This window comes from Tursiops truncatus, chromosome 17 (genome assembly GCF_011762595.2).
Source record: "Tursiops truncatus isolate mTurTru1 chromosome 17, mTurTru1.mat.Y, whole genome shotgun sequence".
Lineage (NCBI taxonomy): Eukaryota > Metazoa > Chordata > Mammalia > Artiodactyla > Delphinidae > Tursiops > Tursiops truncatus.
The window spans coordinates 50,740,011-50,765,698 of NC_047050.1; the positions used below are offsets into that span (position 1 = coordinate 50,740,011).

Sequence of the window (25,688 nt, forward strand, 5' to 3'; positions counted from 1 at the left end):
TTATATAATTCAACCAGATTAACACATTTAGAGATATTATACACTTATCTCATTACAAAAAAGGAATTTCTCATGAATCAATACCATTATTAATAGAGTCAAACTAGGAATAAAGAGGTTCCTCCCTGATTTAGTTAAGAAAATTGTCAGAAAAACTTAGCAAACATCATAATGGTGAAACATTAAAAACATTCCCACTTAAGTTTTGACCAAAATAAGAATGCCTAATACCATCATGGCTGCTGAAACTGGACATCTACCAATGCAACAAGGCAATAAAAGAAAACAGAAATTTTAGCATAAGAGCCTCAAACTTTTATTACTTCATATAATAGAATTGTCTGAGAGATGGAATGTAACAATAATTTTAGCAAAGCAGGTTGATAAAATGTCAACATACAAAATCAATCACTTTACAAGTAAAAACCTAATTAGAAAAATGAAAGAGAAAAAATCGGACTCAATAGCAATAAAAAGTATTTAAAACCCCTGAGCAAACTTAGTAGAATGCACATGACCTGTATAGAGAAAATTATATGATTATGCTGAAGTATATATAGCAAAGTTTAAATAAGCATCAGGGGCTTCCCTGGTGGCGCAGTGGTTGACAGCCTGCCTGCCGATGCAGGGGACACGGGTTCGTGCCCCGGTCCGGGAGGATCCCACATGCCGCGGAGCGGCTGGGCCCGTGAGCCATGGCCACTGGGCCTGCGTGTCCGGAGCCTGTGCTCCGCAACGGGAGAGGCCACAACAGTGAGAGGCCCGCGTATGGTAAAATAAATAAATAAATAAACATCAGGACAAAAAAACTCAATACTGTAAAGATAATTATACCCAAATAAACATGTAAATTAAATGCAATTCTAAGTAAAATCCCAACAAGATTTTTAAAATCAAAGTCATGAGTTTCTTTTAAAATTCATCTCAAAGAGAAAACATGCAAAGATATCCTAAAAGGAAAAAATAGAGAAAGATAAACAATGAGAGTGTATGTTGGGAAGGATGGTCATTCCTTTGTTTTGTATTTTTCCTTAGAGAAGAGAGAATTTCTGCTTCTCCTTGTAGGGGGAGATATTATTGGGGTAAATACTCTGAGAAAATGGGTTTGGGATGCTGGCATTCTCCTCCTTAAGCTAGTTGAGTAATTGCTTTGCAGATCTTATCCTCCTCACAGTTAGATCCTAAGATCTAGATCTGTAGGGAAGAAAAAGAAAGCCTCACTTTGGCTCCAGACCAGCCTACATCCTCTTATACAATATTTTAGAAGTTCTATATTTTCAAGAGGTTACTTAACAGTACCCAGCCAATGTAAACCAGATGCTATACATTTTCATCCTTATCAGACGCTAAGTGTCTATTATCATTTTTTGAGAAATCAGAGAGAAGAATGGTGAGTAATCAGCAACCCCCTATCTCCAGTAAGGAAGTTGCCTTATGGAATTTCAGAATGAACCCCAAAGCAAGAAGATACCTGTTAATTTAAGATACAATTAGAATTTCAAATAATGAGAAAATGGTGTTGAGGTAATCTGATATCTATTTATTTTAAAAAGTTATATTTCTATTCATAGCAAACATAAAACAACTTTCAGATGATTAAATAATCAAATACAAATGTAAAACACCAACAGCTTTATTAAAGGAAATTAGGAGATTATTTTGGCAGTCGTGGAGCTGAGGGGATCTGTGAAAGACATTAAACACAAAAATCATTTTAAAAAAATTAATGGATTTTCTAAATAAAAATTAGCAATTTCTGCACAATGAAGGATGCAACAGCAAAGTTAAAAGGCAATTAACTGACTGGAAGAAAACAATGTACCAAATATGACAGAGAAAAGAGAAGCATCTCAGGGTTCCAGCAGTTCAATAAGGAAAAGCAAATAACCAAAAAAGGAAAAGGAACAATAGTTATAGACTGTTAGTTCTTAGAAAAAATAAAAATGGCCAGCATACATCGGAAAATATGCTTAAGCTCACCAGTATTCAGGAAAATTCAAATCAAAGCAGCAATTTTTCCCAATCAGGTTAGCAAGTCTTAAAAAGATCAATAATAGCCATTGCTGACCAGTATGCAAACTGGTGTTCTCATGAACTGTTGGTTTGTATGTAACCTGGTTCAATCTTTCTGAGGCCAACTTGACAATATTTTTCAAACTTAGGATTTACATATTTTTTGACCAGGAATTATACCTTAAAAATCCATGTTTAATGTCCTTGTCCTCTCCTGCAATAGCGCTTTTGCTAGGTCCCCACCCCTTGTGTGTGAGGTAACAACTCACATGCCCAGTTCAACTAAGGATGTTCCCAAGGCTACAACTCAGTTTCTCTCCACATGTTCAGCCAAAGTTTCTCAACCGTACTCCCATGTGGCGGGGTTAAAGGGGCTTCCAGTCTCAGTTCCATTCTGTGACAGAATTGGTAGCCTCTCCCCACAACCATCTTGGTAAAAGATGAAGAACTCAACTGCCTTCTGTGTTCCAGAAAGTTAAAGAAATGAGTGAAGCAGGGAGAGTAAGAATATATATGTAAGTGGTAGGTTTTTGAGCAAATTGCAGAGCATGTGTCCTGGCCAAAGTAATTCATATTTATATGTGAAATATTCTAACTTTTAAAATAAATTTATCTTTTTATTTATTTATTGGCTGCGTTGGGACTTCATTGCTGTGCGCAGGCTTTCTCTAGTTGTGGCGAGTGGGGGCTACTCCTCCTTGTGGTGTGCGGGCTTCTCATTGTGGTGGCTTCTCTTGTTGCGGAGCGTGGGCTCTAGGTGTGCGGGCTTCAGCAGGCTCAGTAGTTTTGGCTCACGGGCTCTAGAGTACAGGCTCAGTAGTTTTGGCCCACGGGCTTAGTTGCTCCGTGACATGTGGGATCTTCCCGGACCAGGGCTCAAACCTGTGTCCCCTGCATTGGCAGGCGGATTCTTAACCACTGCACCACCAGGGAAGTCCTCTAACTTTTAAATGGCTCATTGAGTTTAGTTGGTTCACTACTTTAAAACAAAGGGAACATAATTTGGCTCATAAGCAATTTCTTGTTAAGCCTCTAATCTAGCCTTGTCCACCAGTCCAGTATTACCTTCATTCATGGTTAGTTTCCCATGGTGGTTCCTGGTGTCCTAACCTTTCCACACACTTTAGGCAGGACCATCACAATCTGTCAGAAGCTCTAGAAGTGTTCCTCCAAAAGCAAATGGTCTTATTATGGTCACCGGAAAGACCTCCTTGTCTCCTCTGTAGATGTATACACCTCTTCCCCAGTGACAAGTTCTGCATACCAAGGGGAGACAGTGGTGGGGAGCACCTTTAGTTAAGCCACTTAAAGGTCCTGGCACTATTCTCTTAGACAAGGGTGGCTGCTCATCTTTTCACTACAAAGTCACTCAAATGACACTTCCCAGAATAACGTAAATCTTCTTCAACTACCTTCTCTCTCTTCCTCCAGAAAGAGATGCATCTGGTAAATGATGCATTGAAAAACTTAACATTCTGTCTACTAATCCCCCAAACACATGATGACTGGTAGAAAAGCCATTCATTTAAAGAAATGCAGACAACTAGCAAATACAAAATGTGTCCTCCCTTCTTACAGAGAAAGAGTTAAGGGATAACAACCTCTAACTTAAAGAGCAAGGTTACGTTATCCAGTTGAGAGAGTAGGCACTGTTTTTATAGAGTAATGAACCACATTTTTTTCTGCCCCACAGAATTCTAATGCTGTCAAGTATGGTAAGACAGATGATCCTATTTAAAATTATATTTTACAAAGCAAAACAGATATAACTCAGTAACTGTGCATCTAATTGACTTAATTGCCTCATTTATCACATGACTTAAGTGAGCTGATGTTTTCTACTCTGCTTCACCCATGTAATTCTTGTAATATAAGAGCTGAGACATGGTGCCAGGCGTGAGCGAGAAATCCTCTCTCCTGAGAAAAGATATCATTGGAGTGATGTTGGCTTTGGGTTCCAGTTTATTGAAAAATCAATGTCCATTTGTGCGACTAACACATATGGCTTTCTTCCAGCCTGATGATGGCTTTGGGAGGCTGACTATCACCTAATGAAGTCAGATCAGCTTACCCAGCACCCGAGTTACAGTTGGCAAAGTGACTTTGTCATTAAAACCCAGTTTATCATTCCTATTGGTGTTTTTCTTCCCATTTCAAACCCTCCTATCCATTTCTCCTGAACCCACAGTATTGTTTTTCTCTCTGTAGATAACAGACCAATGGCTCCAAATTTTAACATTTCAAAGGGACTCAGTATGATGTTTGGTGCTCAAAGGATAAACAACTTTTTCATATGTCTGTTTCTCTCATTAGAGGCAGGAAAATACATATATACGTGTATAGTCCTACTTAGTCTTGACTCAAAATAGACATTTTTACAAGTCAGAGCCAGCTTTGTAACAGGCTCAATTGAAATTTGTCAGCCTAGCTGTCTCAGATAAATCAACAAGGTTAAGTTTGTCTAATGTGTTGTTATGTTCCAATAAACAGAGTCCAGCTGACATTTTACGTGGGCTTTTAAAAAAAATTAATTACCGGTAAAGTAACACCATTTCCCTATTTATTAAATGGAGTGGCAATCTAAATTGCAGTGCTGGGTTTTTTTCCCCCAGTGTTCTCTTTCTGTGGAGAATACCCCCAGAGTGATAGTCACTGGCAACAGAAGCTCTGGCAAAGCAGTGGGTTTTTTTCCCCCTTGAGATCTGCCAAGAGTAACAAATAATTCTGTCAGGAAGTGCCAGCTCAGCCACTAACCATGGTTACTAAGTTCTTACTTGGGTCCATCATGTGAAGACCTCCCTCTCTGTTAGTTTGGAATGTTTTTTTGTTTTTTTTTTTTTTTTCTTTTTGCGGTACGCGGGCCTCTCACCGTTGTGGCCTCTCCCGTTGCGGAGCGCAGGCTCAGCAGCCATGGCTCACGGGCCCAGCCGCTCCGCAGCATGTGGGATCTTCCCGGACCAGGGCACGAACCCACGTGCCCTGCACCGGCAGGCGGACTCCCAACCACCGCACCACCAGGGAGGCGCTGGAATGTTTTGATTGCAGGTATCAAAAACTACCTGGCTAATGTTAGGAAAAAAGAAAAAGAAACAAGTGTATAAATTTGCAAGGATACCAAGGACATCACACAAAATCAATGGGAGGACAGAAAACCAGGAATAGAGACTGGGTGTGAACCAAGACACTTCTGTTCTTTTATGCCAAGAGGGAGGAAGTCAAGTCTTTAGCCCAAGCAGAATCTTGTAGAGCTGCTGGTGCTGTGAATGAATTGAAATGGTCCCTTTTGTTTTGTGTCCCTTGCTAAAGAGTCACTGTCCCATGTTGGAGCCTCTGGTTGACTGAGACTGGAACATTTGCTTCTATTCTGGCTGATGGTGCTCCAAAGAAAAAAGAAAGATCATTGGATGGTAATCCAACGACCTCTGGTTTCTCCCAATAAGGAAAGGGGTGTTGGTGGGGAACTGCCCTATGTAACAAATGTCCTCTACACTCAGAAGATGAGCACCTAAATGGAATATGTGAATGAAAACTGCTGGAGAGGCTACAGTTTCTCAACTGTTCGGCATATGCCTGGAACCCCCAGAACTTGTCAAAACAAGATTTTCAAAACAGAATATATGGTCATTTGTGCTCAGCATTCCTATAGAGTTGAAATCTAAAATAAGGATCTAAAGTTTGCAATACAGCAGGTCTGAACTGGTAAGTGTTATAAACTGGAGAAGTGATCCATGGACATTTTGAACGATTCAAGGTCACTGAAATCTTGACAAATGATCTTTACATGAGAGAGAGTCATGTAAAGAATCTTACATAAAGAGACATGTAAAATGGTTCCTGTAGAAAACATAGTAAATAGGGAACAAAAAGAGGAATAAGCTAGTTAGGTAGTAGAGTCTCCAATAAAAATCTTAAAGTTAGGATGAAATATAAATAGGACATAAATTCACAGTGTTGTGAAGTTGTAGTAAGGCATATCACCAAATGGTTTTAGGATATATTACATATATATATGGAAGTCCCATATATGTATTCCATACTTCTATGTGACTAAATTCAGTGAATACTTTTCAGTCTTTATTTTACTTCAGGCTCAGCAGCATCTCAACACATTGCACAGTTATCTCCTTTAATTAAAAAATTAATTTTTATTGGAGTATAGTTGATTTACAATGTTGTGTTAGTTTCTGCTGTACAGCAAAGTGAATCAGTTATACATGTTTCTGATTCTCTCCTTCTTGAAACACCCCTGTCTTAGTCAACTTGGGCTCTGTAATGAAATACCACAGATTAATAGGCTTAAACAACAAAAATGTATTTTCTTACAGTTTTGGAAGCTGAGAGTCCAAGATCAAGGTCCTGGTAGTTTTGGTTCCTGGTGAGAACCCTCTTCCTGGCGTTTAGAGGTCCCCATCTTGCTGTGTGTTCACATGACCTCTTCTTTGTTTAAACAGAGAGAGAGAGAGAGAGAAAGCTCTGGTGTCTCTTTCTCATCATATAAGAGTACTAATCCCATCAGGGGCTCCACCTTCATGACCTCATCTAAATCTGATTACCTCCCACAGACCCCACCTCCAAATATCATTACACTGGGGATTCGGACTTCAACCTATGGATTTTTGGAGGACATAGTCAGTCCATAACAACTCCCTTCTTCAGCGTGCCACACTTGCATGGTTATCCTCCTTCCTCACTGACCACTCCTGTTCCGTTTCCTTTCCGTTGTTATCCATTCCTATTTCCAGTCCTCTCTTCCTATTCTTCTTGCTCTTCCTGAATGATCTTATCCATGCCCACATTTAATAGGCACTGAGAAGCAGATGTCTCATGAATTTATCCTTTTACACACCTCTAATTTGTAAGTTCAGTTTAATCTACAAAATTATTTGATATCACTTCTTGTGGCATCAATAATACTTCTAAATGAAAATGTCAAAACTGAACTTATAACCTGCTCCTTCCCCGCCTCAAAAAAACACTAACCAACCAACCAACATACATACATACATGCATACATGCATATAGAAACAAATACCCAATCTTTTCCAGCATCCTCTGTCACAAGGATGGTACCACTATGAATCAAACTGCAATTTTACATTTATTAGCATGATTAGTACCTGTTAGTTTATTAGTCAGTCAGTCAAGATATTAATTGTACATCTCCTGTCTGCTCCAGCATTGTTCAAAACTCTGGGAAAACAGCTGTCAACTAGACAGACAGAGTCCCCCCTATATTAAGGATATATGATATACTTTTGGGAAACAGGAAATAAAAAATAAATAGGGTAATGTGGTGAGTGTGACTGAAAGGGCTGCTATAGCTAGGGGAGCCCACTGTGAAAAGGTACTAAATGATTTGAAACTTGAATGATGAAAAAATTACCTTGTTGAGAAGAATATTCAAGCAGAGGGAGGACCAACTGTAAAGGTCTTGAGCCGGAGATGAGTTTTACATGTTCTAGGAGCCAAATGTAAACCAGTGTGGCTGTACTATAGTGTAAGAGAGGGATAATGGAGGGAGATGGGGTCGGAAATATCTGTAAGACAATGATATTCATATTAGATCTTTGGAGTAAAAAAGAAGTAAAACAACAACAAAAAAAAGAAAGCGGAGTTAGCAGTTGAAGGAAAATACTGGCTTTTTATTGTACTCCTGAAACATGAGGGAAAGAGAACTGGCTTGGCATATCCTCAATCTTGAAGTCTACTTTCATACTCTCCCCTTTTTAGGGGATGTTTGGAGGCAGATGTGGGCCTTTAACCGATATAAAGGACAAAAATTGATGAGTTCAGATAATTGTGAGAGGACTGGAAATTTTGGCTAACATGTTCCTCGTATACAGGGATTGAACATAGGAATTCTATTGACATCTAATTGCTGGCATGTGCAAGCTGATAAGTGTTACCAAATGCCTTCCTATATAAGTGTGGGGTGGTGTGGAAAGAAATGTTCTTCTGTTGGCTAAATGGTGAAAGCAGTAATCTATTAAGAGAATTATTCTCAGAGACTGAATGCTAATTGATTTTATGTGCATGTCAAGAAGCCAATCAGTGGCAAGCTTGTAGCAAAATAGCAGAGCAAAAAATAATATACGTAGAAGATTGGAGTCAAATGTGGAAAACATCTGACCTTATCACTGAAAATATCTAGTTTAATGAACATAATTTTTACTGGTTCGGCACCCATAAACTCTAATGGAGTCTCTTCAATTTCACTCTGAACAATTATAGATACATGTAAATTTCTTTAAACTAAAGGAAACCAACCTTATAACTTCATAACCCTAAAATTTTTTATTGAAGTGAAATTTATATAATATAAAATTAACAATTTTAAAGTGTGTAATTCAGTGGCACTTAGTATGTTCACAATGTTGTGTAACTATCACTATCTAGTTTGGAACTCTATAGTTCCAAAAAGTGAAAACAACCTAAATGTCCACCAATGGATAAATGAATACACAAAATGTGATACATCCATACAATTGAATATTATTCAGTCATAAAAGTGTGAAGTACTGATACATCCAGCAATGTGGATAAACTTAGTAAGCATGCTAAGTGAAAAAAAAAAAAGACACAATAGGTCACATATTACATAATTTCATTTATATGATCTGTCCAAGGTAGGCAAATCCATAGAAACTTTATAATTTCTTGTATGGTGAGCAAAGGCTGATTTTTCCTTTAAGAATTGTGATAATTTTGTAACTATAGGGTCAGTACCTTATTCATCAGTTTTGTCAGTCCATAACACAGTTCTTGGAACAAGGAGAGAGAACCCACTGTATCAGTTAAGGTTCTTATCAGATTATCAGAGAAGATGACCAGGATAAATATATGAATATATCTATAACTATATAGATATATATTTTTAATAGGCATTTATCATAAAGTTTTGACCTTACACAGTTATGGAAACAGGAGAAACAGTGTATGTGAAGTTTAGTGTCTGAGTCTAGTGCTGGAACCTGATGTCCACAGGCAGATGGTTGAGAAGGGAGGATGGTTGTGGAGTGGGGGAAAAAAAGGCCAAACTGGAACCTGCAAGTCTGAGCTGGAACCCTTAAGAATGAACTGGAACCTGTATGGGTTCCTTACTGCCTCCAAGTTTCAAACTTTGATGATGAGGGTTTTCTTCAGGAGAAGCTGGTGCCCCTTTGTCACATTGCTAAACACACATCTGGGCCAGGAGTTGGAGAACTCAGAGCAGGAGATGCAGTAGGATCTGGAGGAGTTAAGCATCTGGCTGCTGACACCCTCCAGCCAAGAAGCCAGGGGGTCAGCACCACCAGGCAGGAGCTGCAGCAGTGCCTTGTGCTGCACCAACCTTCTCAGCACCAGAAGCTAGCTGAGAACTGATCACATGAGGGAAATGTGGATTCTGGGAAATGTAGTCCCAGTTTAGCTAAATTGACACAACACAAATCTCCCACAATTACCGGGAATGCTTATGGAAGAAATGACTAAACCAGTGCAAGAAACAATGCTTCAGCAAGGATTTTTGTACCTTCCTTGCCTGCAGAGTGTGTGAGAAGTATTCCCTAAGACCAGAAAATGGATTGGGCACTCAACCAGCATTGTTGTTTCATTATATCTTCACAACATCCCTATGACATAATTATAATTTTTATATTTATATATTTTATAGTTATAATTTTTATTACCATTACAAAGGTAAAGTGAGAGTGGCACAAATTGTTGAAGAGCAATAGGTACTTAGCCTAGGGAGCAAATAATCCAGCTACAAAACCAAATTTAGATCTATCTCATTATACAGCCCATGCTCTGTCCACTATACCGCACTGCCCCCCGCAGGCCCACCTTGATCTCCATTTTGTGTGTAGTGAAGTTTTCTGCTTCTTTCTTCTCTTTCCATCTCCCTCCCTGCCCCTCCCCTCCCAAAAAAAGGGAGGGGCATCCTTTTCTTCCCAGGTAATTGTTATTATAGATGACCCAGCTTTTTCAGTGGTGCCTGTCAAACATGGTATGAGGCTCAGCATCAGAAAATGGGCCTTCCCTTTTTCCTCTTAGTGTACTATTCTCTCTCTCCTGGTCTCTGTGCTCTTGCCTCTGTTACTGAATCCACTTCCATCTCCTGCTACCAATAAGCTACCATGAAGTCATGAACAAGTCAGATTCTGAGACATTTTTTGTTCATCTGTTTGTCGATGAGTCTCACGAATCCCCACAAAAAAGTATGTCATTTTGCAATGACCACATACTTAATACTCTCACAAAAAGGCTTAATATATACCTTATATGGCCAAAAAGGCAGATTAAAGATTTGTATACATTATTTGCCTAAGATGAGGTGTAAAATTGTTAGTAGCTAATGTTTTTTATCACTTTAAAACCATGAGCATGGTTCTGAGCTAAGAGTTTTGTATTCATTATCTTATTAATCTATGTGACAACCCAATTGAAGAAGTAATTGTATATTGAGATTTTTTAAAAATTGGAGTATAATTGCTTTACAATGTTGTGTTAGTTTCTGCTGTACAATGAAGTGAATCAGCTATATGTATACCTATATCCCCTCCCTCTTGGACCTCCCTCCTACTCCCCCCGCATCCCACCCATCTAGGTCATCACAGAGCACGGAGCTAAGCTTTCTGTGTTTAAAGCTTGTTCCCACTAGCTTTCTATTTTACACATGGTTGTGTATATATGTCCATCCTAATCTCCCAATTTGTCCCACCCTCCCCTTCCCCACCATGTCCATGTGTGTGTTCTCTATGTCTTCATCTCTATTCCTGCCCTACTAATAGGTTCATCCATACCATTTTTCTAGATTCTACATATATGCACTAATATACAATATTTGTTTTCTCCTTCTGTTTTACTTCATTCTGCATGACAGATTCTAGATCCATCCACATCTCTACAAATGACCCAATTTCTTTCCTTTTTATGGCTGAGTGATATTCCATTGTAAATATGTATCACATCCTCTTTATCCATTCATCTGTTGTTGGACGTTTGATTGTTTCCATGTCCTGGCTATTGTAAATAGTGCTGCAATGAACATTGGGGTACATGTGTCCTTTTGAATTAAGGTTTTCTCAGGGTATATGCCCATTAGTGGGATTGCTGGGTCATATGGTAGTTCTATTTTTAGTTTTTTTAAGGAACGTCCATACTGTTCTCCACAGTGGCTGTATCAATTTACATTCCCACCAACAGTGCAAAAGGATTCTCTTTTCTCCACACCCTCTCCAGCATTTATTGTTTGTGGACATTCTGACCAGTGTGAGGTGATACCTCATTGTAGTTTTGATTTGCATTTCTCTAATAATTAGTGATGTTGAGCATCTTTTCATGTGCCTCTTGGATCTGTAGGTCTTCCTTGGTGAAATGTCTATTTAGGTCTTCCTTTTTAATTGGGTTGTTTATTTTTTTAATATTGAGCTCCATGAGCTGTTTGTATATTTTGGAGATTAATCCTTTGTCAGTTGCTTTGTTTGCAAATATTTTCTCCCATTCTGAGGGTTGTCTTTTCGTCTTGTTTATGGTTTCCTTTGCTGTGCAAAAGCTTTGAAGTTTCATTAGGTCCCATTTGTTTATTTATTTTTTTATTTTCATTACTCTAGGAAGTGGGTCAAAAAAGATATTGCTGTGGTTTATGTCAAAGAGTGTTTTTCCTATGTTTTCCTCTAAAAGTTTTATAATGTCTGGTCTTACATTTAAATATTTCATCCATTTGGAGTTTATTTTTGTGTATTGTGTTACATGTAGCTGTCCAGTTTTCCCAGCACCACTTATTGAAGAGGCTGTCTTTTCTCCATTGTATATTCTTGCCTCCTTTGTCATAAATTAGGTGACCATATGTGTGTGGGTTTATCTCTGGGCTTTCTATCCTGTACCATTGATCTATATTTCTATTTTTTGTGCCAGTACCATACTGTCTTGATTACTGTAGCTTTGTAGTATACTTTGAAGTCGGGGAGCCTGATTCCTCCAGCTCCATTTTTCTTTCTCAAGATTGCTTTGGCTTTTCGGGGTCTTTTGTGTTTCCATACAAATTATGTAACTTTTTGTTCTAATTCTGTGAAGAATGCCATTGGTAATTTGATAGGGATTGCATTGAATCTGCAGATTGCTTTGAGAAGTATAGTCATTTTCACAATATTGATTCTTCCAATCTAAGAACATGGTACATTTCTCCATCTGTTTATGTTGTCTTTGATTTATTTCATCAGTGTTTTATAGTTTTCTGAGTACAGGTCTTTTGCATCCTTATGTAGGTTTATTCCTAGGTACTTTATTCTTTTTGTCACCATGGTAAATGGGATTGTTTCCTTAATTTCTCTTTCTGATTTTTCATTTTTAGTGTATAGGAATGCAAGATTAAAGGCAGATTAAAGAATTGTGTACATTATTTGCTAAGATGAGGTGTAAAATTGTTAGTAGCTAATGTTTTTTAGCACTTTAGAACCATGAGCATGGTTCTGAGCTAAGAGTTTTATATTAATTATCTTATTAATCTAAGTGACCACCCAATGGAAGAAGTAATTATATATTGATATTTTTTTAATGAACAATCTGAGGCTTAAAGAAGTTATAAAAACTTGCTTAAGGCCACAGATAGTGAATTAGGTCCATTTGATCTCAGAGCTCTTGGTCTTAATTATCGTGAAATGATAAATTATGAAATCATGAAAGGATTTAAAACTCCTTAACAAATTCTTCCTCTTATCTAACAAATATCCACTGAGTGCCTACTAGGTATTCAAGTAATAATAGCAGATTAAAACACCATAGCATGGGGTAAAATGAGAAATATAGTCATAAGCATATTTTTTTGTATTCTAATAGCAGTCTTTAAAGTCAGTTTCTGAAAAACATAGTAACATTTAATGAATGAAAACCTTTTTGAAGGATCTCTCCAAAAGATTGATTTTGTTTTAGTAGATAGGAATTAAGTAAATCTTAAAACTGCAAGTTTCTGACTGAATTTTTTAAATTCAAGCTTTTGTCTGCAAAATTTATGTACAAAAGACAAACTAGCAAAAAATAGGTTTTATTTTCATAAATTTTACGTTTTTGTTGCAGTGCACTGTGAGGATAGGGACCTATAGAATGGAAGACTCCAACATTGGGAGCAAAATGCTCATGGATATTTCTGTGCTAGCACAGCAGATCCCCTCTCAGACTCCTTTAGATTGTACCCTTGCTATTTGTGCTATCATTTCCACTCACTCTTTCCTAATTTTTTCTTTTCCTTTTCATGTTAGATCTTTAGTGTTTCCACGGTGGAAAAGCTATGAACCTCTACTGGACTGGGAAATTACTTACTTAGAGAATGCAGAGCGCAAGAATGCTGGAGACCTAGCTAACGTGATCTTCTCTAAGGTCTGTTATCTATTTGTTTTCCCACACTACACGTTAGATTCTCGACAGCAATTGCCAGTGGATATCCACTGTCTAGGGTTCTACCAGAGTTATTCTTTAACCTAGAGCTTCTCTGAGACAATAGAGTCACAGAGATGACTCCTCCACAACATAGGATAAAGAACTATGTCTGGTTTAACATGCTTTTGTAGATATTGCATTATCTATGACACGCAGATGGGTTCTGATACAAACATCAATTCCTCCTTTACCATGTGAGTAAATTTGGCTTGGTGTGGCTCAGAGCATAATCTTTTGTAATGGGTTTTGTTTTCTTTCTTTGTACAGGATCTACTCCTCTTTCTTGTTGGTTTTTGTTTGTTTGTTTGTTTTGTTTTAAATGTTATTACCTGAAATCCTGTTTGCAAGTATACTCAAATTTTACTTTATCAGCTGAATTGCTTAAAGGGAAGTTACTTCCTTCAGTCTTTGTGAAGGTGATCTACTACCAATTATCCCTTATCCTGGAGATAGGTCCTGAGTGCCTGGTCTCTGTGTCTTTTGTCTGCTTATTTTCCCTTTTTAATCTTGATGTCCTGTCTGTGCTGTGGTAATACTTCCCATGTATTGAATGGCTTCCATGTACTGCCTCTCACTTTCACAGTAATCTTGCAGAGTGGTATGATTACTCTGTTTTACAGATAAAAAACTAAGACTCTAAGAAATTCAACGACTTTTCTAGGGTCACACATCAGGATTTAAATCTATATCTATGTGACTTTAAAGCTCAGAGTGACTTTGAGTGAGAAAAGTAACTATTAGAATGGAAGTAACTGTATAATGGAGGCATGGGGCTCTGCGGCTGGACTGTTTGGCCTCAAACCCTGGCTCCACCTTTATTATCAAACTAACTTTGAATAAGTTACTTGAACTTTCTTAGACATAGTTTCCTCATCTGTAGAATGGACATAAGTATATTAATTAACTTTCTGGACTATTGTGAGGACTAAATGCAATATTGCAGGTGACATCAGTGTTTAGGACAGTGGCTGGCATGTGGGAAGAGTTCAATACATGCTAGCTGCTGTTACTGTTGAACTGAAAATTGGTTTATTAAACAGAACTATTGGTGTCATGACGTTTACTTGGAAGCATCAATGAAAGTCCTTCATGATTTATCAGTTCAGAGGTTTGAGTATTTAACCATTTCATACCCACTGTCATGTGGGGCCATATCTATTCTGGAAAGAAATGATTTTTTTTTTAAATTACTGCTTTCCAAGCTTTGGTAATATTACTACATTTTTTTTTTCTGTCCTGACTCTGTTCTTAAATGTGAAGTGGACTATTCACTAATTACCACACAATGCATGAAGTAGCCTTACCCTATAAAGCCCTATTCCTGGGAAACAACCTTGGCTTGGGTTTAGTGATTCTAAATGTGAGGATTAGAGTCCAGAACTGACTCCCTGGAACTGCTGACCAGACAGCAGTTCACAAATCACCCCTCAGCAGGAAGAGTTCCCGGACAAGCTGGGCAGGATCAGGACTTTCACTTCCCATAAATCTCCCACCGGCCATTGTCCTTCTTTCTGGGAACCACCATTATTGGTTTCCATTTTCCCTCCCTTCCTCCCTCCTTTGCTCGCTCCCTCCCATCCTCTTTCCTTCCTTTCTTTTCTTCTATTAGGGAATTAAAGCAGATATCAAAACCAAATACAAAACTAACCCTTTCATATGCCCTGTGTCTTTCATACTATGTGTGCTATGTGTATATAAACTTGGAAAGTTAGGACTTCAAGGGCAGGGACTTTGTCTGGTCCTGCCCTGAACGATTCCTAAAAAAAACAGAACTTCACACTCTGTCAGGGTCATGTTCTCAAAACAAACATATATTCATGAATGTTAATCTTACTCAGTGTTCTAAGACATTGGCCATAATACCTCAGATATATTTGAAGAAAAATTTTGTTGAAGTAATATCTATAAAAGTAATGAAAAATTGGGCTTTTGATTTTGGTTGTAAGGATGATCTCTGCAAAAGAAAGAGAAGGCCTGGGTGCCTGGACCAACACTCTCGCATCTGATTTGTTGTACAACATCTATTAAATGCACAGTGGTTTTAACCACTTAAAATATTGAGGTTGATCCTAAACTGTCCTTCTTGGATCGGGTATTTCCTAGTGTTTTTCTATACTGGAACATTCCTCACTTTGGTGAGGTGAGTCAGCCTTTCCCAGTTCTCTATTTGGCTCATTAACTGAGTTGCCCCTCTGCCAGTGATTTCCAAACACCAGTCTGTGACAAGATTTCACCAGTATGAGGTAAAATGAGAAAAATAAGGATAATGTAGGGACTTTTTCTTATGGCTAAATTTATTTAATTGAAAGAAAAGCAATTTACTCTGAGATTATGTAACTCCTATATTTTTGTGACAAAGAGGTCTTTACTTTATGAAAAGATTGGCAAAAGAGGAAAATCAGGGAACCATGGCCTTAGACTCTGGGATATGTGAAATGGAGAACTGCTCTAGGCAACACATGGTATGTGCACATGTATGTGTGTGTGTGTGTTTATGGCCAGGTACCCACCTCAAGGGACCATGTGACTGGACAGTCTTTTAAAGGAGGTTTCTAATGGGGGACTCATGGGACCTGTTATCACCAGTCAGATGGTTGCTAAAGCAGAGGAGTTCCTGAAACAGAAGGGGCACCTATTCCATCCTTACAGACAAATCTTTAATATTCTCATTTCTCTCTTGGGATATATTTTCTTCCTCTGAGCTGCACTTGGTGTCCTTTTTAATCTGATTTCACCTGAATGAAATTGTTTCATAAGGATAGCCTTGATGAATAGTCAACAACTTAAAACAGGAAATGAATGAAAAGAAAAAATGCTTTGATGATGTTCCTAATAATAATGGTACTTTAAATGAATACCATGGCTCAAGTTTTTTAGAAAACAGAATACACAGCAAAGCTTGATTGATCATGCTTTATTGGGAAGTGCAATCTCAGGATAGCAAAAAAGAGAGGAAAAAAGAAGTGCTTTCACATACATAGTGCATTTACTCATCTTGACAGAAATTTTAAAAGTGAGTGATCTAATTAAAATTTTGAGAAGCTGCTTTTAAATGCCATTTTTGGATGTCCTTAGTGATTCCATGGTAAATAAGTGAGTGAAGTCCTCAAGAGGGTGAATGACTGGCCCAGGTCTATGTAGTTGAGAAGTGGCAGAGCTGTATTTAAAATCAGGCTTAGCTCCCGAGCTAATGGGTTTTCACCATTCCTGCAGATTGGCAGCACAGGGCTTTTAGAAAAATATCTGGGACAAAGATTATTATTCCAGTTTTAGAGAAAGAGGAAATAAAAGTACTGGCGAGCTTAGTAATCTGTCTAAAAACAAACTAGCAAATTGAATCCAACAGTGTATAAAAAGAATTTTATAGGGAATTCCCTGGCAGTCCAGTGGCTAGGATTCAGTGCTTTCACTGCTGGGGCCTCGGGTTTGATCCCTGGTCAGGGAACTAAGATGCTGCAAGCCATGAGGTGCGACCAAAAAAAAAAAAAAAAGAATTTTATACCTTGACCAACTGGGATTTATTCCATGCATGCAAGGTTAGTTCAACATTCAAAAATCAAATGATCATAATAGATGTAGAAAATAATATTTGAAGAAATACAACACTCATTCATAGTGAAAAAAAACTCTCAGCAAACTAGGAATAGAGGGGAACTTCTTCAACTTGTTAAATAACATCTGCAGAAGCCTATAGTAAACTTCATATTTAATGGAGAGAAACTTGAAGATTCCCCACAAAGATTAGGAATAAGGCAAAGATGTCCCCTCTTACCACTTGCTTTTAACATTGTACTAAAAGTCCTAGCTAATGCATTAAGACAAAAAAAGGAAATAAAACGTATACAGACTGTGAAGGAGGAAATAAAATGTCTTTGTTTGCAGGTGACTTTATTGTTCATGTAGAAAATCCGAAAGAATTGACCAAAAATTGCCTGGAATTAATAAGCAATTATAACAAGTTTGCAGCATACCAAGTTAACCTACAAAAGTCAGTTGCTTTCCTATATACCAGCAATGAACAAGTGGAATTTGAAATTAAAAACAATAACATTTATATTGACACCCCAATGAAATATGTAGGTATAAATCAAACAAAATACGTACAAGATTTTTAGAGGAAAACTACAAAACTGATAAGAGAAATCAAATAAATAAATAAATGAAGAGTTGGTCTATGTTCATGGATAGAAAGACTCAATATCATCACGATGTTTGTTCTTCCTAACTCGATCTATAGATTCAATACAATCCCAATGAAAAACCCAGAAAGTTATTTTGCAGACTCTAGTGTTTATATGTGGAGGCAGAAGACCCAGAAGAGCCAACACAATATTGAAGAAGGAAAACAAAGTTGGAGGAATGACACTACTCAAATGCAAGACTTGCTATAAATCTGCACGAATCAAAATAATGTGGTATTGGTGAAAGAATAGTCAGATCAATGGAACAGAATAGAGAGCTCAGAAATAAGCCCCCACACAAATATAGGTGACTGATCTTTGACAAAGGAGCAAAGGCAATACAATGTAGCAAAGATCGTATTTTCAACAAATGATGCTAAAACAACTGGGCCCTCACATGCAAAAAAAAAAAAAAAATGAATGTAGACATAGAGTTTATACACTTCACAAAAGTTAACTCAAAGTGGATAATAGACTTAAATGTAAAATGAAAAACTATAAAACTCCTAGAAGATAACATAGGAATATAGATCTTGGGTTTAGCCATGACTTTTTAGATACAATATCAAAGACATGATCCATGAAAGAACTAAATTAATTTCTAAGTACAACTTTTCTGTGAGTCTAAAACTGCCCTAAAAAAATAAAGTCTGTTAAAAAACAAAAAAACTGCAACAGACAGTGAGTGTGTGGGGATAAGTTTTGTTAAAAGAGTAGTAGACACCTAGAGAGAGCACTAGACGGGACCATGGAGAATTGCTTCTAGACCCTGCTCTGCAACTAGTCAGCAGTACCTTGGGAAAATAACACCTTCTCTAAGCTTTACTTTCTCGTATGAAAAAAGAAGCAGGTGGAAAAAGTGTTCTCTAAGGTTTCTTTGCCACTCCCATTTGCTCAGTTTTGGAACAAAGCAATTAAGTCTACTTTTGGAGAGTTCACATAAGTGATGGGATTCCTCAGGAGCTGAACAGGTCCTCTTACCCCAAATTGTCACCTTCTCTGCCTGATGTGTCCTTCATTAGAGACTCACTTGTTTAAGTCCATCTCCCTGCACGTATTTAAAGCAGAATAATCTCAGCCCTAACCTTGCTCCCTACTGTAGCTACCCTTAGGAACTATTATATCTTAAGGCATAAAGTTAATTAGTATGTATTTTGTCAGGACAGGGGCATCAGAACAAAATCTGGTATATATCAGGTGTTCAATATATTTGTTAAGTAAACGGATGGATGAATCAGTAATTGTAAAGAAGAGGGGTGCCGGGGTAAGTGGAGCTGCAGAGGTGCAGGACTGGGTTAGGGTCATGGAAAGAGGGATGAGACCTAGAATGCTGTATAAGGAGAGACGCTCCAAAGATAGATTTGCCTACTTCACACTCATGCGTGAGACTTGCCCTGGGAACGAACCCATTCCATCCCCATTCTTTATCAATCATTCATTTAGTAAGCAACTACCGTGTGCCAGAAACAGCACTTAGCATTAGGGATTCAATGATGAGTGAGCCAGAGGGATGATCTCTTTCTCACAGAGCCATTTGACTTGTTCCTTTTTAAATTCCTACACAGCAGAGCAGACACCAGGCTTCCACCCACTTTCCTACTCCTGACATCCTTATGTACTCACACTAAATTCAAGAAAGAGTTTAAGTGTTCCTTTCATCCAACTTCTCAACCTTTACTACTTTGAAAGCTAGCTAAAGTAAAACTTTTTCTTGGTTTCTCTATTATGAATAAATGCTGCCCCCTTCTGGAATGTTGACAGTATGAAAGACTGACTTCTAGCAGTGAAAGTTTTTATAGTTCGTGGAAAGTTTAGGCTTAACTTTGGTTAAATCTCACTGGATTATCAATGGGGAATTTGATGTGTGGGAAGGTCAACTTGTCTGTCTATATCTTGGGAGAGGAGAGTTAGTAACAACAGCGAATGAAAGAGGGGACTGAAACCTATGCTTTCAGACTTTCAGTTCATGGTCCCTCCTTTCAAGTTTACTAGACTGGAGACATGGTTATAGATGTTTTTGTTGCTCCTATGTATGTATTTGCCTATACGTTTCCCCTTCATTTTCCATCACATTCAGTCCATGCTTTCGTCTCTTCCCTATTTCCTTTTCCATATGGTTGTGATGGACAGATTCACCTTAAGGAATCAAAGCAGGTTAAGAGCTGTCTCAACCCGTCTCTGTCTGTGTATCTTTGTGTCTTCTGAATTTTTGTCTGTCTGACTGTCTGATATCTTCTATAGATTTCTGGGTAAGGGAATTTAAAGTCCACCCATTTATGAATTTAGATCTATAAGAACAAATGACACATTGTCTTCTCTTCCACTCAGATAATTATTTAGTGAAAATTTATTGCCTACCCCGTACATGTTAGATGTTGTGAATACAAAAAATTAAAAAGACAAGCTCTCTGTTCTCCAGGACTTATTTTGGGGGATGACAGAAAAATAAACAAATTATCAGAGGCAGCAGCATGATGAGAGCCCTAAAAGAGGAAGTCCCAGAGAATGGAAGGAGGCATCTAACTTAGCCAGAAGGAAGGTGGAAGTTGCTTAGAGGTAGTGGTGTCTTACCTTCCAGCTTTTTGAGGATTCCATGTAAAATGAAGTGTGAGTACAAATGTCAAACTGTAAGCAAAGTTTCATAGACATCCGTATTCAATTCAATTCTTCACCACTCGAGAGGCCTCAGGGATTTGCAGATCTCAAAGTAAAAGTATTGTCTGAGTGATCACTGAAGATCAAGGATATAAATATCTGATAAAATATATGTGACCAAATTTTACAAATAAATCATTCAGAAACATCACTTTTAATAAAATTGTGATAGTATTTAATTTTTTTCCATCTACTTCTGTAATTGATATTCACATATTTATATGGCTTAAAGTAGCTTCATGGTTTGTGAAGCCCTTTGCTTTATTGAAGATCTGTACTAACTTGTGATTAGCAAACTCTGTAGGCTGTTCAATAAAGAAAAAGCCAAAATAAAACTAGAAAAGATCTAAAAGTGGGAGTGGAAATCAATGAACTTACGCTTGCAAAGTGTTCTGGGAATAAAGGCTATTTATCTGTGTTAACAATGCCTTGAAACCTGTTTTAGTGTATTATAAGGGAATGCACATTTAATTAAAAGAAATTTGATTAGGAGAGAAAGAGAGGTAGTTAATTTCTGAATGGATCTTGGTCAAGTTGTTTATTCCCTCCAAGATGCAGATACAGGGCTACCTCTAGCCCATATGCTGCCTTTATGCAGATTAGAAATGGCACCTGCACTCTGGGTGGGTATAGCCCCCCAGACACTAGGCTTGGTTTTGAGGATATCTTATTTCTTTGCTCAGAGAGGGTACGGTATCTTTAATCATGTTCACATTTACCGTTCATTTTCCCTAATAAGTTTTTCTCTACTACCAGCCAACTGCATTGTTAAAATGGATTACTCCCTCACTGTCACAAAATGTTAACAGTTATAAACTGCCAGGTAGTCAATCAGACCTCTTTAATTACTATTTTGTACTGAAGAACACAATCTTGATGATTTTATAGGTACAGAACAGTAATATTACCTTAGAAAACGTCCTCTCTTAGGGAGACACCATGGCTGAAGTCATTGAGAGGGAGAGGAGAGCATAGAATCTAAGGTTCCATTGTCTGGGAGCTTTTTGAAATGGAAAAGTATGAGAGGGAAAATGAAAGCTTGTTGTTGTAGTTCTGTATTCTTATGGACTTTTAAAACAACATTGGGGCAATTCAACATTTAATAATGTGGTATCAATGTGAAAAAGTACATTTTCATTCTTATTTACATATATAATTTATATATTTTTAGAAATAATCAGAAAATAAACAATCAAAAAAGAGATAATGAATGAAATGTACCTATTACAGCATGCTACAAAGATAGCTATTGATAACATTTTGTATATATACGTATATCCTTGTAATCATATATGCAAAATGTCCCAATGAAAATCACACAAATTATTAATGCATATTTTGAAAATACATCAGTGTATAGATAAGCAGTTAGTTTGTTACCTTAAGTTTGTCCTCTAATATTTAAATATATTACTTTAAAATGTTTTTACTCTGATTCTCTTGATATGGGTTCTACTGAAATATTATAATGGGGATAAATACATTTTTTAAATTGAGGAAATACACAGATAAACACACGCAGGCACATATATTTTTTAAATGGTATCAGCTCTCTAAATTGTTTTGTTTTTATTATTTTTTATCTAGGGACTATGTCATGATCATCTGCCTATTTCTCTTAATTAATATACATTCTCACTAAGTTTTTAATAGGAGTGTAGTAATCCACAATATGATTATTCATTAGACCAATCTTCCATTTTGGCAGATTTGCATTATTTAAGATTTAGCTTGATTATAAGAGTGCTGACATTTCTATCCTCGTTGGCATATCTTTGTGCACTTGCCTAATTGTATTCTTATTCTGTTTCTAATCAAAGGGAAGGTACATGTTTCCAGGTGTCTTTAATTTTACAGAAAGTTATAGAATAAACTTATTGTTTTTATGTTTGATATATGTAGTTTTGTAGTGGAGTAGAATGTAAAACATGCATACATGTTAGGTATAAAACTGGAATTTCAAAGAAATTTCAAGCTGTTATCAGGCCACTTTGAGAGTGCGGAGGCTAGCAGGTGAGGGTAAGTGGAAGGGTGTGTGGAAGTGGGAGGAATCACATTTACTTGTATCATCAGAGTTTCTTTAACGGAGAAGTTTGAGAAGCATTTAGGATAGCTCTAAACTAATTTCTAGATCAAATGGCACTTCCATTTTTATGATTTTTTTCCACCTGGCAAATGTTTCTCATCACTTTGCCCTATATCTATTAAAAACTGCGTCAATTTGTTGGAAGGTGGTATAATCTTCCATTCATTATGATATTTAAAGGTATAGTTTAAAAAGAAAAACATCATGGGCACAAATGTCTATTATTTTAACATTGCTTTCTTCTCATCCTACTTATGTCACCATCTTGAGATGTTCATATACATAACCTCTTTGAAGCCATAGCTAATTTTCAGTGAATACAAATTTTGTTCTTCCTTCTCTGACTTTATAAATAGACAAGAATTAAAGTGATTTTCAAAATCACTGTATGAGGGTGGTCAGACCGGCTGTACCCAAATTAAAAAGAAAAACTATTTATGGGTATCCAAATTTATTTTAAAATGCAATCATCACATTCTGCATTGACTTTGATTAAGAAAAAAAATCTGTTCTAGCTTTTCAGACAGCTGTCAGCCCAACCATAGTTGGAAATAAGTATTGTTTTTTGAGCATAGCAATGAGAACTATTGAGTGTGCAGTACTGTGGAAATGATTAAATAATGGCCAAAATTCACTCTTGAAATAGAAAGGACACAAGTATTGTACTGGTTATGAGACCCTCATATTTGTAATTCACTGAAGTGCATTTTCATGTCAGTATAACTTTTTGTACTTCATGAATAAGGTTTAATGATACCTGTAGTCATTGTACAAATGTTAAGCTACAATTATGTTATAAACTCTAATAAATTAGGTAGATTATAAAATCTTTGTGAGTAGAACAGACTCTTATCTTTGTATCTCTAGTGCTCAGCACAGTATCTGGCATAAAAAAGAAACCCAATAAAAGGTTCCTGAATAGGTGAAATGTAGTACATAGCCCCAAAATTATGATATAAAATTAAAATGTCCACTTCAGAGATGATTCCCCTGATTTAATCAATGTAATTGAATGTCTGCTATGAGCCAGGTACTGGAGATATTGTGGTGAACAAACCAGACAGGGTCTCCAATCCCTGTATCTAAGCAACATAGTATTCGTGTTGCTAAGGAGACGAGCATGCTCCCCAAATCCCATCTTGTCCTCTCTATCAAGAAAGGCAATCTGTCTCACTGGAATTTTCTTAAATCACAACTGGGACACACCAACATAGAATTATACTAAAAATTAGTAATTACAACTCCATCCTATACTTCCTCCTTCTCTTTGCTCTAATGATACTGGTCATCTTTCTGTCCTTGGATTCCCTAAGCACTTTCCATTCTTAGGGATGCTGTCTTTGCTCTTCCATGTAATTGGAACAGTCTGCCTCACATCTTCTCGCTCAGAATTTGGGTTGAGTATGGTCTCCTTAGAGAGGTCTTTCCTGTTCCCCTCACCCTAACCTCAGCTGGTCATCTCCACTCCATCACTCTATCACATTAAACCATTTCATTTTCTTCCTAGCAATGAGACATTTTTGAAATTATATTGTCTATTTATCTGTTTATTTATTATTTCCTCCACATGGAATATAAGTTCTAAAATAGCAGGGACTTCTCTGACAGTCCAGTCGTTAAGACTCTGTGCTTCCACTGCAGGGGGCTCAGGTTCAATCCCTGGTTCTGGAACTAAGATCCCACATGCTACATGGCACGACCGAAAAAAAAAAAAAAAGGGCAGAGTAAATTCTAAGAAAGCAAAGACTTTCCATGAAAGCAAATTTGTCTTGTTCACCACTATATTCCAGTGCATAAAAGAACAACCTGCCAATTTTATCTATACAATTAGGTTAAGAAAACAATTTTTTTTTCCATTTTGAATGACAGCTATATGACTGACACTGGAAATACAGACTCCAAGGGGACAAAACACTATTATTTTTGTATTAAGAAAATAAAGAATTAAAACAAGTTCAAACAGTAGAGAAAGGTATGGAAAGAAAAGTAAAAGTCTCTCTTTTTTTCCCACTCTTAGCCTCAGTTGTGCTCCCCAGAAATTTAACCTTTAATTTTCAGACATTTCTGTTTTAAATGCTTTCAGTGGTTACTACTGCAACTCCAGTAGTAACATATTACATTTCTTGATTTATCATGGTTAGACAGTATCTCACTGTAGAAGACGAGGAATTGGTGTACGATTGTCCCCAATCCCTGGGGCAGTGGTTCCAGGACCACCTCATGCACACCGAAATCTGCCTAGGCTGAATTCCCTTATATGAAATGATGTACTATTTGCATGTATTTTATGCACATCCTCCCAAATATTTTAAATCATCTCTAGATTACTTATACTTTGCTGAGCGTAAGACAAATTCAAGTTTTGCTCTTTTGGAACGTTCTGGAATTGTTTTTCTGGAATATTTTTTATCTCTGATTGGTTGAATCCTTAGATATATTTAGAACTCATGGATACAAAGGGCCACTTTCTCTGCATCTCCTTCTTTATGTCCCATTTCTTGGTATTATTATTTTAATACTCATGGTTACCTTCTCAGTGTTTAACAACATATTTAAATCTCTTGATTAACCCATCTAGATATTATCTAATTATGATAATTATCAAAAATTGGGCAGTTAGCTCTCCTACAGTTTCTTGATATTTTCTTCTCACCTATTCTGTTCAAAATTTTTGTCATTGCTTCTTCATTGGCAGAGTTACATTATTTATAGTCCATAGTTTGATTCTAATACTTTAACGAGTACTTTAACCACCATTTGTGAAATTATTGTTGTGTGAATTTTCTCAAATACGTAGTACGCTTGGATAGAGGAGAAACCCTAAACCAATGCTGCTATCCATGTGTTCCTCTAAGGATAATGCTTTTTTTGTTTGTTTGTTTTAACATCTTTATTGCAGTATAATTGCTTTACAATGTTGTGTTAGTTTCTGCTGTATAACAAAGCGAATCACCTATATGTATACATATATTCCCATATCCCCACCCTCTTGCATATCCCTCCCACCCTCCCTATCCCACCCCTCTAGGTGGTCACAGAGCACAGAGCTGATTTCCCCGTTCGATGCAGCTGCTTCCCCCTAGCTATCTATTTTACATTTGGTAGTGTATATATGTCAATGCCACTCTCTCACTTTGTCCCAGCTTACCCTTCCCCCTCCCTGTGTCCTCAAATACATTCTCTACATCTGCATCTTTATTCCTGTCCTGCCTTTCTTTAATCAGGAAATTTTTCTTTTATCATTTCCTACCATTCATTATCTCTGTCCTCATCCCCATGCCTTTTGGAACTCTTATTATAAGGATTTTGTAAGGAGCAAGCAAATTGGTTTGAGGCCC

The 25,688-nt window shown here is 37.2% G+C and overlaps 1 protein-coding gene across 1 annotated transcript in view; it reads left to right on the top strand.

The window, feature by feature from the left end:
• The window catches only part of TRHR (thyrotropin releasing hormone receptor), a 562,879-nt gene that overhangs the window by 187,958 nt on the left and 349,233 nt on the right, over nucleotides 1-25,688 (top strand). The window contains exon 4 of the mRNA XM_033842840.2: nucleotides 13,251-13,368. The gene's annotated coding sequence lies outside the window, so the exon portion shown is untranslated. The remainder of the gene's footprint in view (nucleotides 1-13,250; nucleotides 13,369-25,688) is intronic.